Consider the following 16,283-nt stretch of genomic DNA (forward strand, 5'->3'; position numbering starts at 1 on the left):
CGCCCTAGAGTGAAGCCTAGGTTGCCCGGAACGTAGAAATGAACATAACTTTCACACTGGTAGGAATTATTCGTTTTATACGATGGAAAAACTGTTCTATTTGTTTTGTATTTTATGCTTCGGGCGTCGACTTCTAAGGCCCTAACTATTCAATCTGTTGGACCAACGCCCTAGGGTGAAGCCTAGGTTGCCCGGAAAGTAGAAATAACCACAACTTTCATACTTGTTGCAATTATTCGTTTTATACGATGGAAAATGTGTTATATTTATATTGTATTTTATGCTTCTGGCGTTGATTTCTTAGGCCCTAGCTATTCGATCTGGTGGAACGACGCCCTAGAGTGAAGCCTAGGTTGCCCAGAACGTAGAAATGACCATCACTTTCACACTGGTTGCAATTATTCCTGTTATACGATGGAAAAACTGTTGCATCTTTATTGTATTTTATGCTTCTGGCGTTGACTTCTAAGTCCCTAAATATTCGATCTGGTGGAGCAACGCTCTAGAGTGAAGCACAGGTTGCTCGGAATGTAGAAATGACCATAACTTTCACACTGGTTGCAATTATACGTTTTATACGATGGAAAAGCTGTTGTATTTTTATTGCATTTTATGCTTTGGGCGTTGACTTCTAAGGCCCTAACTATTCAACCTGTTGGGCCAACGCCCTAGCGAGAAGCCTAGGTTGCCCGGAAAGTTGAAATGACCAAAACTTTCGTACTGGTCGCTATTATTCGTTTCATAGGATGGAAAAACTGTTGTATTTATATTGTATTTTATGCTTGTGGCGTTAACTTCTTGGGCCCTAACTATTCGATCTGGAGGAACAACGCCCTAGGGTGAAGCCTAGGTTGCCGGAACGTTGAAATGACCATAACTTTCACACTGGTAGCAATTATTCGTTATATACAATGGAAAAACTGTTCTACTTATTTTGTATTTTATGCTTCGGGCATTGACTTCTTTGGCCCTACCTATTCGATCTGGTGGAGCAACACCCTACAGTCAAGCCTAGGTTGCCCGGAACGTAGAAATGACCATAACATTCACACCCGTTGCAATTATTCATGCTATACGATGGAAAAACTGTTGCATTTTTATTGTATTTTATGCTTCTAGCGTTGACTTCTAAGGCCGTAGCTATTAGATGTGGTGGAGTAACGCCCTATGGTGAAGCCTAGGTTGACCGGAACGTAGAAATGACCATAACTTTCACACCGGTAGCAATTATTCGTTTTACACGATGGAAAAGCTGTTCTATTTATTTTGTATTTTATCCATCGGGCGTTGACTTCTAAGGCCCTAACTATTCAATCTGTTGGAGCAACGCCCTAGGGTGTAGCCTAGGTTGCCCGGAAAGTAGAAATGACGTTAACTTTCACACTGGTTGCTATTATTCGTTCTATACAATGGAAAAGCTGATATATTTATATTGTATATTATGCTTCGGGCGTTGACTTCTAAGGCTCTAGCTGTTTGATCTGGTGGAGCAACGCCCTAGAGTGAAGCCTAGGTTGCCCGGAACGTAGAAATGACCATATCTTTCAAACTGGTTGCAATTATTCGTTTTATACGATGGAAAAACTGTTGTATTTATATTGTATTTTATGCTTCTGGCGTCGACTTCTAAGGCACTAACTATTCAATCTGGTGGAGCAACGCTCTAGAGTGAAGCCTAGGCTGCCCGGAACGTAGAAATGACCATCACTTTCAAACTGGTTGCTATTATTCCTGTTATATGATGGAAAGACTGTTGTATTTAATTGTATTTTATGCTTCGGGCGTTGACTGCTAAGGCCCTAACTATTCAATCTGTTGGATCAACGCCCTAGAGTGAAGCCTAGGTTGCTCGGAATGTAGAAATGACCATAACATTCACACTGGATGAAATTATTCGTTTAATACGATGGAAAAGCTGTTGCATCTTTATTGTATTTTATGATTCTGGCGTTGACTTCTAAGGCCCTAACTATTCGATCTGGTGGAGCAACGCCCTAGAGTGAAGCCTACGTTGCCCGGAACGTAGAAATGACGTTAACTTTCATACTGGTTGCAATTAATCCTGTTATACGATGGAAAAACAGTTGTATTTTTATTGCATTTTATGCTTCTGGCGTTGACGTCTAAGACCGTAGCTATTAGATGTGGTGGAGCAACGCACTAGAGTGACGCCTAGGTTGCCCGGAACGTAGAAATGACCATAACTTTCAAACTGGTTGCAATTAATCCTTTTATACAATGGAAAAACTATTGCATTTTTATTGCATTTTATGCTTCGGGCGTTGACTTCTAAGGCCCTAACTATTCAATCTGTTGGAGCAACGCCCTAGAGTGAGGCCTAGGTTGCCCGGAACGTAGAAATGACCATCACTTCCATACTGGTAGCAATTATTCGTTTTATACGATGGAAAAACAGTTGTATTTACATTGTATTTTATGCTTCTGGCGTTGACTTCTAAGGCACTAACTATTCCATCTGGTGGAGCAACGCCCTAGAGTGAAGCCTAGGTTGCCCGGAGCGTAGAAATGACCATCACTTCCATACTGGTAGCAATTATTCGTTTTATACGATGGAAAAACAGTTGTATTTACATTGTATTTTATGCTTCTGGCGTTGACTTCTAAGGCACTAACTATTCCATCTGGCGGAGCAACGCCCTAGAGTGAAGCCTAGGTTGCCCGGAACGTAGATATGACCATAAACTTCACACAGGTTGCAATTATTCGTTTTATACGGTGTAAAGGCTGTTGTATTTATATTGTATTTTATGCCTCTGTCGTTGGCTTCTAAGGTCGTAGCTATTAGATGTGGTGGAGGAACGCCCTAGAGTGACGCCTAGGGTGCTCGGAATGTAGAAATGACCATTACTTTCACACAGGTTGCAATTATTCGTTTTATACGGTGTAAAGGCTGTTGTATTTATATTGTATTTTATGCCTCTGTCGTTGGCTTCTAAGGTCGTAGCTATTAGATGTGGTGGAGGAACGCCCTAGGGTGAAGCCTAGGTTGCTCGGAAAGTAAAAATGACCATAAGTTTCATACTGGTTGCAATTATTCGTTTTATACAATGGAAAAACTGTTGTATTTACATTGTATTTTATGCTTCTGGCGTTGACTTCTAAGGCCGTAGCTATTCGATGTGGTGGAGCAACGCCCTAGAGTGAAGCCTAGGTTGCCCGGAAGGTAGAAATGCCCATTACTTTCACACAGGTTGCAATTATTCGTTTTATACAATGGAAAAACTGTTCTATTTATTTTGTATTTTATGCTTCGGGCGTTGACTTCTAAGGCCCTAACTATTCAATCTGTTGAAGCAACGCCCTAGGGTGAAGCCTAGGTTGCCCGGAAAGTAGAAATGACCATAACTTTCGTACTGGATGCAATTATTCGTTTTTACGATGGAAAAACTGTTGTATTTACATTGTATTTTATGCTTCTGGCGTTGACTTCTAAGGCCCTAGTTATTCGATCTGGTGGAGCAACGCCCTAGAGTGAAGCCTAGGTTGCCCGGAACGTAGAAATGACCATCACTTTCAAACTGGTTGCTATTGATCCTTTTATACGATGGAAAAACTGTTGCATTTTTATTGCATTTTATGCTTCGGGCGTTGACTTCTAAGGCCCTAACTATTCAATCTGTTGGAGCAACGCCCTAGGGTGAAGCCTAGGTTGCCCGGAAAGTAGAAGTGACGTTAACTTTCATACTGGTTGCAATTATTCGTTTTATACGATGGAAAAACTGTTGTATTTATATTGTGATTTATGCTTCTGGCGTTGACTTCTAAGGCCCTAACTATTCAATCTGTAAGAGCAACGCCCTATTGTGTAGCCTAGGTTGCCCGTAAAGTAGAAATGACCATAGCTTTCATAATGGTTGCAATTATTCGTTTTGTATGATGGAAAAACTGTTGTATTTATATTGTATTTTATGCTTCTGGCGTTCACTGCTTAGGCCCTGACTACTCGATCTGGTGGAACAACGCCCTATGGTGAAGCCTAGGTTGACCGGAACGTAGAAATGACCATAACTTTCACACCGGTAGCAATTATTCGTTTTACACGATGGAAAAACTGTTCTATTTATTTTGTATTTTATCCATCGGGCGTTGACTTCTAAGGCCCTAACTATTCAATCTGTTGGAGCAACGCCCTAGGGTGTAGCCTAGGTTGCCCGGAAAGTAGAAATGACGTTAACTTTCACACTGGTTGCTATTATTCGTTCTATACAATGGAAAAGCTGATATATTTATATTGTATTTTATGCTTCGGGCGTTGACTTCTAAGGCTCTAGCTGTTTGATCTGGTGGAGCAACGCCCCAGAGTGAAGCCTAGGTTGCCCGGAACGTAGAAATGACCATAACTTTCATACTGGTTGCAATTATTCGTTTTATACGATGGAAAAACTGTTGTATTTATATTGTATTTTATGCTTCTGGCGTCGACTTCTAAGGCACTAACTATTCGATCTGGTGGAGCAACGCTCTAGAGTGAAGCCTAGGCTGCCCGGAACGTAGAAATGACCATCACTTTCAAACTGGTTGCTATTATTCCTGTTATATGATGGAAAGACTGTTGTATTTATATTGTATTTTATGCTTCGGGCGTTGACTGCTAAGGCCCTAACTATTCAATCTGTTGGATCAACGCCCTAGAGTGAAGCCTAGGTTGCTCGGAATGTAGAAATGACCATAACATTCACACTGGATGAAATTATTCGTTTAATACGATGGAAAAGCTGTTGCATCTTTATTGTATTTTATGATTCTGGCGTTGACTTCTAAGGCCCTAACTATTCCATCTGGTGGAGCAACGCCCTAGAGTGAAGCCTACGTTGCCCGGAACGTAGAAATGACGTTAACTTTCATACTGGTTGCAATTAATCCTGTTATACGATGGAAAAACTGTTGCATTTTTATTGCATTTTATGCTTCGGGCGTTGACTTCTAAGGCCCTAACTATTCAATCTGTTGGAGCAACGCCCTAGCGTGAAGCCTAGGTTGCCCGGAACTTAGAAATGACCATAACTTTCACACTGATTGCTATTATTCGTTTGATACGATGGAAAAACTGTTATATTTACATTGTATTTTATGCTTCTGGTGGTGACTTCTTAGGCCCTAAGTGTTCGATCTGGTGGAACAACGCCCTACCGTGAAGCCTACGTTGCCGGGAACGTATAAATGATCATCACTTTCACACTGGGTGCAATTATTCCTGATATACGATGGAAAAACGCTTGTATATTTATTGTATTTTATGCTTCGGGCGTAGACTTCTATGGCCCTACCTATTCTATCTGGTGGATCAACGCCCTAGAGTGAAGCCTACGTTGCTCGGAATGTAGAAATGACCATAACATTCACACTGGTTGAAATTATTCGTTTTATACGATGGAAAAACTGTTATATTTATATTGTGTTTTATGCTTCTGCCGTTGATTTCATAGGCCCTAACTATTCCATCTGGTGGAACAACGCCCTAGAGTGAGGCCTAGGTTGCCCGGAACGTAGAAATGACCATCACTTCCATACTGGTAACAATTATTCGTTTTATACGATGGAAAAACAGTTGTATTTACATTGTATTTTATGCTTCTGGCGTTGACTGCTAAGGCACTAACTATTCCATCTGGTGGAGCAACGCCCTAGAGTGAAGCCTAGGTTGCCCGGAGCGTAGAAATGACCATCACTTCCATACTGGTAGCAATTATTCGTTTTATACGATGGAAAAACAGTTGTATTTACATTGTATTTTATGCTTCTGGCGTTGACTTCTAAGGCCCTAGTTATTCGATCTGGTGGAGCAACGCCCTAGAGTGAAGCCTAGGTTGCCCGGAACGTAGAAATGACCATCACTTTCAAACTGGTTGCTATTGATCCTTTTATACGATGGAAAAACTGTTGCATTTTTATTGCATTTTATGCTTCGGGCGTTGACTTCTAAGGCCCTAACTATTCAATCTGTTGGAGCAACGCCCTAGGGTGAAGCCTAGGTTGCCCGGAAAGTAGAAGTGACGTTAACTTTCATACTGGTTGCAATTATTCGTTTTATACGATGGAAAAACTGTTGTATTTATATTGTGATTTATGCTTCTGGCGTTGACTTCTAAGGCCCTAACTATTCAATCTGTAAGAGCAACGCCCTATTGTGTAGCCTAGGTTGCCCGTAAAGTAGAAATGACCATAGCTTTCATAATGGTTGCAATTATTCGTTTTGTATGATGGAAAAACTGTTGTATTTATATTGTATTTTATGCTTCTGGCGTTCACTGCTTAGGCCCTGACTACTCGATCTGGTGGAACAACGCCCTATGGTGAAGCCTAGGTTGACCGGAACGTAGAAATGACCATAACTTTCACACCGGTAGCAATTATTCGTTTTACACGATGGAAAAACTGTTCTATTTATTTTGTATTTTATCCATCGGGCGTTGACTTCTAAGGCCCTAACTATTCAATCTGTTGGAGCAACGCCCTAGGGTGTAGCCTAGGTTGCCCGGAAAGTAGAAATGACGTTAACTTTCACACTGGTTGCTATTATTCGTTCTATACAATGGAAAAGCTGATATATTTATATTGTATTTTATGCTTCGGGCGTTGACTTCTAAGGCTCTAGCTGTTTGATCTGGTGGAGCAACGCCCCAGAGTGAAGCCTAGGTTGCCCGGAACGTAGAAATGACCATAACTTTCATACTGGTTGCAATTATTCGTTTTATACGATGGAAAAACTGTTGTATTTATATTGTATTTTATGCTTCTGGCGTCGACTTCTAAGGCACTAACTATTCGATCTGGTGGAGCAACGCTCTAGAGTGAAGCCTAGGCTGCCCGGAACGTAGAAATGACCATCACTTTCAAACTGGTTGCTATTATTCCTGTTATATGATGGAAAGACTGTTGTATTTATATTGTATTTTATGCTTCGGGCGTTGACTGCTAAGGCCCTAACTATTCAATCTGTTGGATCAACGCCCTAGAGTGAAGCCTAGGTTGCTCGGAATGTAGAAATGACCATAACATTCACACTGGATGAAATTATTCGTTTAATACGATGGAAAAGCTGTTGCATCTTTATTGTATTTTATGATTCTGGCGTTGACTTCTAAGGCCCTAACTATTCCATCTGGTGGAGCAACGCCCTAGAGTGAAGCCTACGTTGCCCGGAACGTAGAAATGACGTTAACTTTCATACTGGTTGCAATTAATCCTGTTATACGATGGAAAAACTGTTGCATTTTTATTGCATTTTATGCTTCGGGCGTTGACTTCTAAGGCCCTAACTATTCAATCTGTTGGAGCAACGCCCTAGCGTGAAGCCTAGGTTGCCCGGAACTTAGAAATGACCATAACTTTCACACTGATTGCTATTATTCGTTTGATACGATGGAAAAACTGTTATATTTACATTGTATTTTATGCTTCTGGTGGTGACTTCTTAGGCCCTAAGTGTTCGATCTGGTGGAACAACGCCCTACCGTGAAGCCTACGTTGCCGGGAACGTATAAATGATCATCACTTTCACACTGGGTGCAATTATTCCTGATATACGATGGAAAAACGCTTGTATATTTATTGTATTTTATGCTTCGGGCGTAGACTTCTATGGCCCTACCTATTCTATCTGGTGGATCAACGCCCTAGAGTGAAGCCTACGTTGCTCGGAATGTAGAAATGACCATAACATTCACACTGGTTGAAATTATTCGTTTTATACGATGGAAAAACTGTTATATTTATATTGTGTTTTATGCTTCTGCCGTTGATTTCATAGGCCCTAACTATTCCATCTGGTGGAACAACGCCCTAGAGTGAGGCCTAGGTTGCCCGGAACGTAGAAATGACCATCACTTCCATACTGGTAACAATTATTCGTTTTATACGATGGAAAAACAGTTGTATTTACATTGTATTTTATGCTTCTGGCGTTGACTGCTAAGGCACTAACTATTCCATCTGGTGGAGCAACGCCCTAGAGTGAAGCCTAGGTTGCCCGGAGCGTAGAAATGACCATCACTTCCATACTGGTAGCAATTATTCGTTTTATACGATGGAAAAACAGTTGTATTTACATTGTATTTTATGCTTCTGGCGTTGACTTCTAAGGCCCTGACTATTCAACCTGTTGGAGCAACGGCCTAGGGTGAAGCCTAGGTTGCTCGGAAAGTAAAAATGACCATAAGTTTCATACTGGTTGCAATTATTCGTTTTATACAATGGAAAAACTGTTGTATTTACATTGTATTCTATGCTTCTGGCGTTGACTTCTAAGGCCCTAGCTATTCGATCTAGTGGAGCAACGCTCTAGAGTGAAGACTAGGTTGCCCGGAGAGGAGAAATGACCATCACTTTCAAACTGGTTGCTATTGATCCTTTTATACGATGGAAAAACTGTTGTATTTTTATTGCATTTTATGCTTCCGGCGTTGACTTCTAAGGCCCTAACTATTCAATCTGTTGGAGCAGCGCCCTAGGGTGAAGCCTAGGTTGCCCGGAAGGTAGAAATGACGTTAACTTTCATACTGGTTGCAATTATTCGTTTTATACGATGGAAAAACTGTTGTATTTATATTGTGTTTTATGCTTCGGGCATTGACTTCTAAGGTCCTAGCTATTCAATCTGTTGGAGCATCGCCCTAGGGTGAAGCCTAGGTTGCGCGGAAAGTAGAAATGACTATAACTTTCACACTGGGTGCAATTATTCGTTTTATACGATGGAAAAGCTGTTGCATCTTTATTGTAATTTATGCTTCTGTCGTTGACGTCTAAGGCCGTAGCTATTAGATGTGGTGGAGCAACGCACTAGAGTGACGCCTAGGTTGCCCGGAACGTGGAATGACCATTACTTTCGCAATGTTTGCAATTATTCATTTTATACGATGGAAAAACTGTTGTACTTATATTGTATTTTATGCTTCTGGCGTTGACTTCTAAGGCCCTAGCTATTCGATCTGGTGGAGCAAAGCCCTAGAGTGATGCCTAGGTTGCCCGGAACGTAGAAATGACCATCACTTTCAAGCTGGTTGCAATTAATCCTTTTATACGATGGAAAAACTGTTGTATTTTTATTGCATTTTATGCTTCCGGCGCTGACTTCTAAGGCCCTAACTGTTCAATCTGTTAGAGCAACGCCCTAGGGTGAAGTCTAGATTGCCCGGAAAGTAGAAGTGACGTTAACTTTCATACTGGTTGCAATTATTCGTTTTATACGATGGAAAAACTGCTGTATTTATATTGTGATATATGCTTCTGGCGTTGACTTCTAAGGCCATAACTATTCAATCTGTAAGAGCAACGCCCTATTGTGTAGCCTAGGTTGCCCGTAAATTAGAAATGACCATAGCTTTCATACTGGTTGCAATTATTCGTTTTGTATGATGGAAAAGCTGTTGTATTTATATTGTATTTTATGCTTCTGGCGTTCACATCTTAGGCCCTAACTACTCGATCTGGTGGAACAACGCCCTATGGTGAAGCCTAGGTTGACCGGAACGTAGAAATGACCATAACTTTCACACCGGTAGCAATTATTCGTTTTACACGATGGAAAAACTGTTCTATTTATTTTGTATTTTATGCATCGGGCGTTGACTTCTAAGGCCCTAACTATTCAATCTGTTGGAGCAACGCCCTAGGGTGAAGCCTAGGTTGTCCGGAAAGTAGAAATGACATTAACCTTCACACTGGTTGGTATTATTCGTTCTATACGATCGAAAAACTGTTATATTTATATTGTATTTTATGCTTCGGGCGTTGACTTCTAAGGAACTAACTGTTTGATCTGGTGGAGCAACGTCCTAGAGTGAAGCCTAGGTTGCCCGGAACGTAGAAATGACCATAACTTTCACAGTGGATGCTATTATTCGTTCTATACGATGGAAAAACCGTTATATTTATATTGTATCTTATGCTTCTGACGTTGACTTCTTAGGCCCTAACAATTCGATCTGGTGGTACAACGCCCTAGAGTGAAGCCTAGGTTGCCTGGAACGTACAAATGACCATCACCTTCACACGGGTTGCAATTATTCCAGTTATAGGATGGAAAGACTGTTGTATTTTTTTGTATTCTATGCTTCAGGCGTTGACTTCTGAGGCCGTAGCAATTCGATGTGGTGGAAAAACGCCATAGAGTGAAGCCTAGGTTGCCCGGAACGTAGAAATGACCATAACCTTCATACTGGTTGCAATTATCCGTTTTATATGATGGAAGAACTGTTGTATTTATATTGTATTTTATGCTGCTGGCGTTCACTTCTTAGGCCCTAACTGTTCGATCTGGTGGAACAACTACCTGGGGTGAAGCCTAGGTTGCCCGGAACGTAGAAATGACCATAACTTTCTCACTGGTTGCTATTATTCGTTCTATACGATGGAAAAACTGTTGTATTTATATTGTGTTTTATGCTTCTGGCGTTGACTTCTAAGGCCGTAACGATTCAATCTGTAAGAGCAACGCCCTATTGTGTAGCCTAGGTTGCCCGTAAAGTAGAAATGACCATAGCTTTCATACTGGTTGCAATTATTCGTGTTGTATGATGGAAAAACTGTTGTACTTATATTGTATTTTATGCTTCTGGCGTTCACTGCTTAGGCCCTAACTACTCGATCTGGTGGAACAACGCCCTATGGTGAAGCCTAGGTTGACCGGAACGTAGAAATGACCATAACTTTCACACCGGCAGCAATTATTCGTTTTACACGATGGAAAAACTGTTCTATTTATTTTGTATTTTATCCATCGGGCGTTGACTTCTAAGGCCCTAACTATTCAATCTGTTGGAGCAACGCCCTAGGGTGTAGCCTAGGTTGCCCGGAAAGTAGAAATGACGTTAACTTTCACACTGGTTGCTATTATTCGTTCTATACAATGGAAAAGCTGATATATTTATATTGTATTTTATGCTTCGGGCGTTGACTTCTAAGGCTCTAGCTGTTTGATCTGGTGGAGCAACGCCCCAGAGTGAAGCCTAGGTTGCCCGGAACGTAGAAATGACCATAACTTTCATACTGGTTGCAATTATTCGTTTTATACGATGGAAAAACTGTTGTATTTATATTGTATTTTATGCTTCTGGCGTCGACTTCTAAGGCACTAACTATTCGATCTGGTGGAGCAACGCTCTAGAGTGAAGCCTAGGCTGCCCGGAACGTAGAAATGACCATCACTTTCAAACTGGTTGCTATTATTCCTGTTATATGATGGAAAGACTGTTGTATTTATATTGTATTTTATGCTTCGGGCGTTGACTGCTAAGGCCCTAACTATTCAATCTGTTGGATCAACGCCCTAGAGTGAAGCCTAGGTTGCTCGGAATGTAGAAATGACCATAACATTCACACTGGATGAAATTATTCGTTTAATACGATGGAAAAGCTGTTGCATCTTTATTGTATTTTATGATTCTGGCGTTGACTTCTAAGGCCCTAACTATTCCATCTGGTGGAGCAACGCCCTAGAGTGAAGCCTACGTTGCCCGGAACGTAGAAATGACGTTAACTTTCATACTGGTTGCAATTAATCCTGTTATACGATGGAAAAACAGTTGTATTTTTATTGCATTTTATGCTTCTGGCGTTGACGTCTAAGACCGTAGCTATTAGATGTGGTGGAGCAACGCACTAGAGTGACGCCTAGGTTGCCCGGAACGTAGAAATGACCATAACTTTCAAACTGGTTGCAATTAATCCTTTTATACATTGGAAAAACTGTTGCATTTTTATTGCATTTTATGCTTCGGGCGTTGACTTCTAAGGCCCTAACTATTCAATCTGTTGGAGCAACGCCCTAGCGTGAAGCCTAGGTTGCCCGGAACTTAGAAATGACCATAACTTTCACACTGATTGCTATTATTCGTTTGATACGATGGAAAAACTGTTATATTTACATTGTATTTTATGCTTCTGGTGGTGACTTCTTAGGCCCTAAGTATTCGATCTGGTGGAACAACGCCCTACCGTGAAGCCTACGTTGCCGGGAACGTATAAATGATCATCACTTTCACACTGGGTGCAATTATTCCTGATATACGATGGAAAAACCCTTGTATATTTATTGTATTTTATGCTTCGGGCGTAGACTTCTATGGCCGTACCTATTCTATCTGGTGGATCAACGCCCTAGAGTGAAGCCTACGTTGCTCGGAATGTAGAAATGACCATAACATTCACACTGGTTGAAATTATTCGTTTTATACGATGGAAAAACTGTTATATTTATATTGTGTTTTATGATTCTGCCGTTGATTTCATAGGCCCTAACTATTCAATCTGGTGGAACAACGCCCTAGAGTGAGGCCTAGGTTGCCCGGAACGTAGAAATGACCATCACTTCCATACTGGTAGCAATTATTCGTTTTATACGATGGAAAAACAGTTGTATTTACATTGTATTTTATGCTTCTGGCGTTGACTTCTAAGGCACTAACTATTCCATCTGGTGGAGCAACGCCCTAGAGTGAAGCCTAGGTTGCCCGGAGCGTAGAAATGACCATCACTTCCATACTGGTAGCAATTTTTCGTTTTATACGATGGAAAAACAGTTGTATTTACATTGTATTTTATGCTTCTGGCGTTGACTTCTAAGGCCCTGACTATTCAACCTGTTGGAGCAACGGCCTAGGGTGAAGCCTAGGTTTGCTCGGAAAGTAAAAATGACCATAAGTTTCATACTGGTTGCAATTATTCGTTTTATACAATGGAAAAACTGTTGTATTTACATTGTATTTTATGCTTCTGGCGTTGACTTCTAAGGCCCTAGCTATTCGATCTAGTGGAGCAACGCTCTAGAGTGAAGACTAGGTTGCCCGGAGAGGAGAAATGACCATCACTTTCAAACTGGTTGCTATTGATCCTTTTATACGATGGAAAAACTGTTGTATTTTTATTGCATTTTATGCTTCCGGCGTTGACTTCTAAGGCCCTAACTATTCAATCTGTTGGAGCAGCGCCCTAGGGTGAAGCCTAGGTTGCCCGGAAGGTAGAAATGACGTTAACTTTCATACTGGTTGCAATTATTCGTTTTATACGATGGAAAAACTGTTGTATTTATATTGTGTTTTATGCTTCGGGCATTGACTTCTAAGGTCCTAACTATTGAATCTGTTGGAGCATCGCCCTAGGGTGAAGCCTAGGTTGCGCGGAAAGTAGAAATGACTATAACTTTCACACTGGGTGCAATTATTCGTTTTATAAGATGGAAAAGCTGTTGCATCTTTATTGTAATTTATGCTTCTGTCGTTGACGTCTAAGGCCGTAGCTATTAGATGTGGTGGAGCAACGCACTAGAGTGACGCCTAGGTTGCCCGGAACGTGGAATGACCATTACTTTCGCAATGTTTGCAATTATTCATTTTATACGATGGAAAAACTGTTGTACTTATATTGTATTTTATGCTTCTGGCGTTGACTTCTAAGGCCCTAGCTATTCGATCTGGTGGAGCAAAGCCCTAGAGTGATGCCTAGGTTGCCCGGAACGTAGAAATGACCATCACTTTCAAGCTGGTTGCAATTAATCCTTTTATACGATGGAAAAACTGTTCTATTTATTTTGTATTTTATGCATCGGGCGTTGACTTCTAAGGCCCTAACTATTCAATCTGTTGGAGCAACGCCCTAGGGTGAAGCCTAGGTTGCCCGGAAAGTAGAAATGACATTAACCTTCACACTGGTTGCTATTATTCGTTCTATACGATCGAAAAACTGTTATATTTATATTGTATTTTATGCTTCGGGCGTTGACTTCTAAGGAACTAACTGTTTGATCTGGTGGAGCAACGTCCTAGAGTGATGCCTAGGTTGCCCGGAACGTAGAAATGACCATCACTTTCAAGCTGGTTGCAATTAATCCTTTTATACGATGGAAAAACTGTTGTATTTTTATTGCATTTTATGCTTCCGGCGCTGACTTCTAAGACCCTAACTATTCAATCTGTTAGAGCAACGCCCTAGGGTGAAGTCTAGGTTGCCCGGAAAGTAGAAGTGACGTTAACTTTCATACTGGTTGCAATTATTCGTTTTATACGATGGAAAAACTGTTGTATTTATATTGTGATATATGCTTCTGGCGTTGACTTCTAATGCCATAACTATTCAATCTGTAAGAGCAACGCCCTATTGTGTAGCCTAGGTTGCCCGTAAATTAGAAATGACCATAGCTTTCATACTGGTTGCAATTATTCGTTTTGTATGATGGAAAAACTGTTGTATTTATATTGTATTTTATGCTTCGGGCGTTGACTTCTAAGGAACTAACTGTTTGATCTGGTGGAGCAACGTCCTAGAGTGAAGCCTTGGTTGCCCGGAACGTAGAAATGACCATAACTTTCACACCGGTAGCAATTATTCGTTTTACACGATGGAAAAACTGTTCTATTTATTTTGTATTTTATGCATCGGGCGTTGACTTCTAAGGCCCTAACTATTCAATCTGTTGGAGCAACGCCCTAGGGTGAAGCCTAGGTTGCCCGGAAAGTAGAAATGACATTAACCTTCACACTGGTTGCTATTATTCGTTCTATACGATCGAAAAACTGTTATATTTATATTGTATTTTATGCTTCGGGCGTTGACTTCTAAGGAACTAACTGTTTGATCTGGTGGAGCAACGTCCTAGAGTGAAGCCTAGGTTGCCCGGATCGTAGAAATGACCATAACTTTCACAGTGGATGCTATTATTCGTTCTATACGATGGAAAAACCGTTATATTTATATTGTATCTTATGCTTCTGACGTTGACTTCTTAGGCCCTAACAATTCGATCTGGTGGTACAACGCCCTAGAGTGAAGCCTAGGTTGCCTGGAACGTACAAATGACCATCACCTTCACACGGGTTGCAATTATTCCAGTTATAGGATGGAAAGACTGTTGTATTTTTTTGTATTCTATGCTTCAGGCGTTGACTTCTGAGGCCGTAGCAATTCGATGTGGTGGAAAAACGCCATAGAGTGAAGCCTAGGTTGCCCGGAACGTAGAAATGACCATAACCTTCATACTGGTTGCAATTATCCGTTTTATATGATGGAAGAACTGTTGTATTTATATTGTATTTTATGCTGCTGGCGTTCACTTCTTAGGCCCTAACTGTTCGATCTGGTGGAACAACTACCTGGGGTGAAGCCTAGGTTGCCCGGAACGTAGAAATGACCATAACTTTCTCACTGGTTGCTATTATTCGTTCTATACGATGGAAAAACTGTTGTATTTATATTGTGTTTTATGCTTCTGGCGTTGACTTCTAAGGCCGTAACTATTCAATCTGTAAGAGCAACGCCCTATTGTGTAGCCTAGGTTGCCCGTAAAGTAGAAATGACCATAGCTTTCATACTGGTTGCAATTATTCGTTTTGTATGATGGAAAAACTGTTGTACTTATATTGTATTTTATGCTGCTCGCGTTCACTTCTTAGGCCCTAACTATTCGATCTGGTGGAACAACGCCCTGGGGTGAAGCTTAGGTTGCCGGAACGTAGAAATGATCATAACTTTCACACTGGTTGCAATTATTCGTTTTATACTATGGAAAAACTGTTCTATTTATTTTGTATTTTATGCTTCGGGCGTTGACTTCTAAGGGACTAACTGTTTGATCTGGTGGTGCAACGCCTAGAGTGAAGCCTAGGTTGCCCGGAACGTAGAAATGACCATAACTTTCACACTGGATGCTATTATTCGTTCTATACGATGGAAAAACTGTTATATTTATATTGTATCTTATGCTTCTGGCTTTGACTTCTTAGGCCCTAATAATTCGATCTGGTGGTACAACGCCCTAGAGTGCAGCCTAGGTTGCCTGGAACGTACAAATGACCATCACTTTCTCACGGGTTGCAATTATTCCAGTTATAGGATGGAAAGACTGTTGTATTTTTATTGTATTCTATGCTTCAGGCGTTGACATCTGAGGCCGTAGCTATTCGATGTGGTGGAGGAACGCCATAGAGTGAAGCCAAGGTTACCCGGAACGTAGATATGACCATAACATTCACACAGATTGCAATTATTCGTTTTCTACGATGGAAAAGCTGTTGTATTTATATTGTATTTTATGCTTCCGGTGTTGACTTCTTAGACCCTAACTCTTCGATCTGGTGGAGCAACGCCTCAGAGTTAAGTCTAGGATGCCCGAAGCGTCGAAATGATCGTTACTTTCGCACTGGTTGCAATTGGTCATGCCATACACTGGAAAAACTGTTGTATTTATACTGTATTTTGTGCTTCTGGCGTTGACTTCTAAGGCCGTAGCTATTCGATGTGGTGGAGCAACGCCCTAGAGTGAAGCCTAGGTT

The sequence above is a fragment of the Calliopsis andreniformis genome, unplaced genomic scaffold (assembly GCF_051401765.1).
Source record: "Calliopsis andreniformis isolate RMS-2024a unplaced genomic scaffold, iyCalAndr_principal scaffold0002, whole genome shotgun sequence".
NCBI classification, from domain to species: domain Eukaryota; kingdom Metazoa; phylum Arthropoda; class Insecta; order Hymenoptera; family Andrenidae; genus Calliopsis; species Calliopsis andreniformis.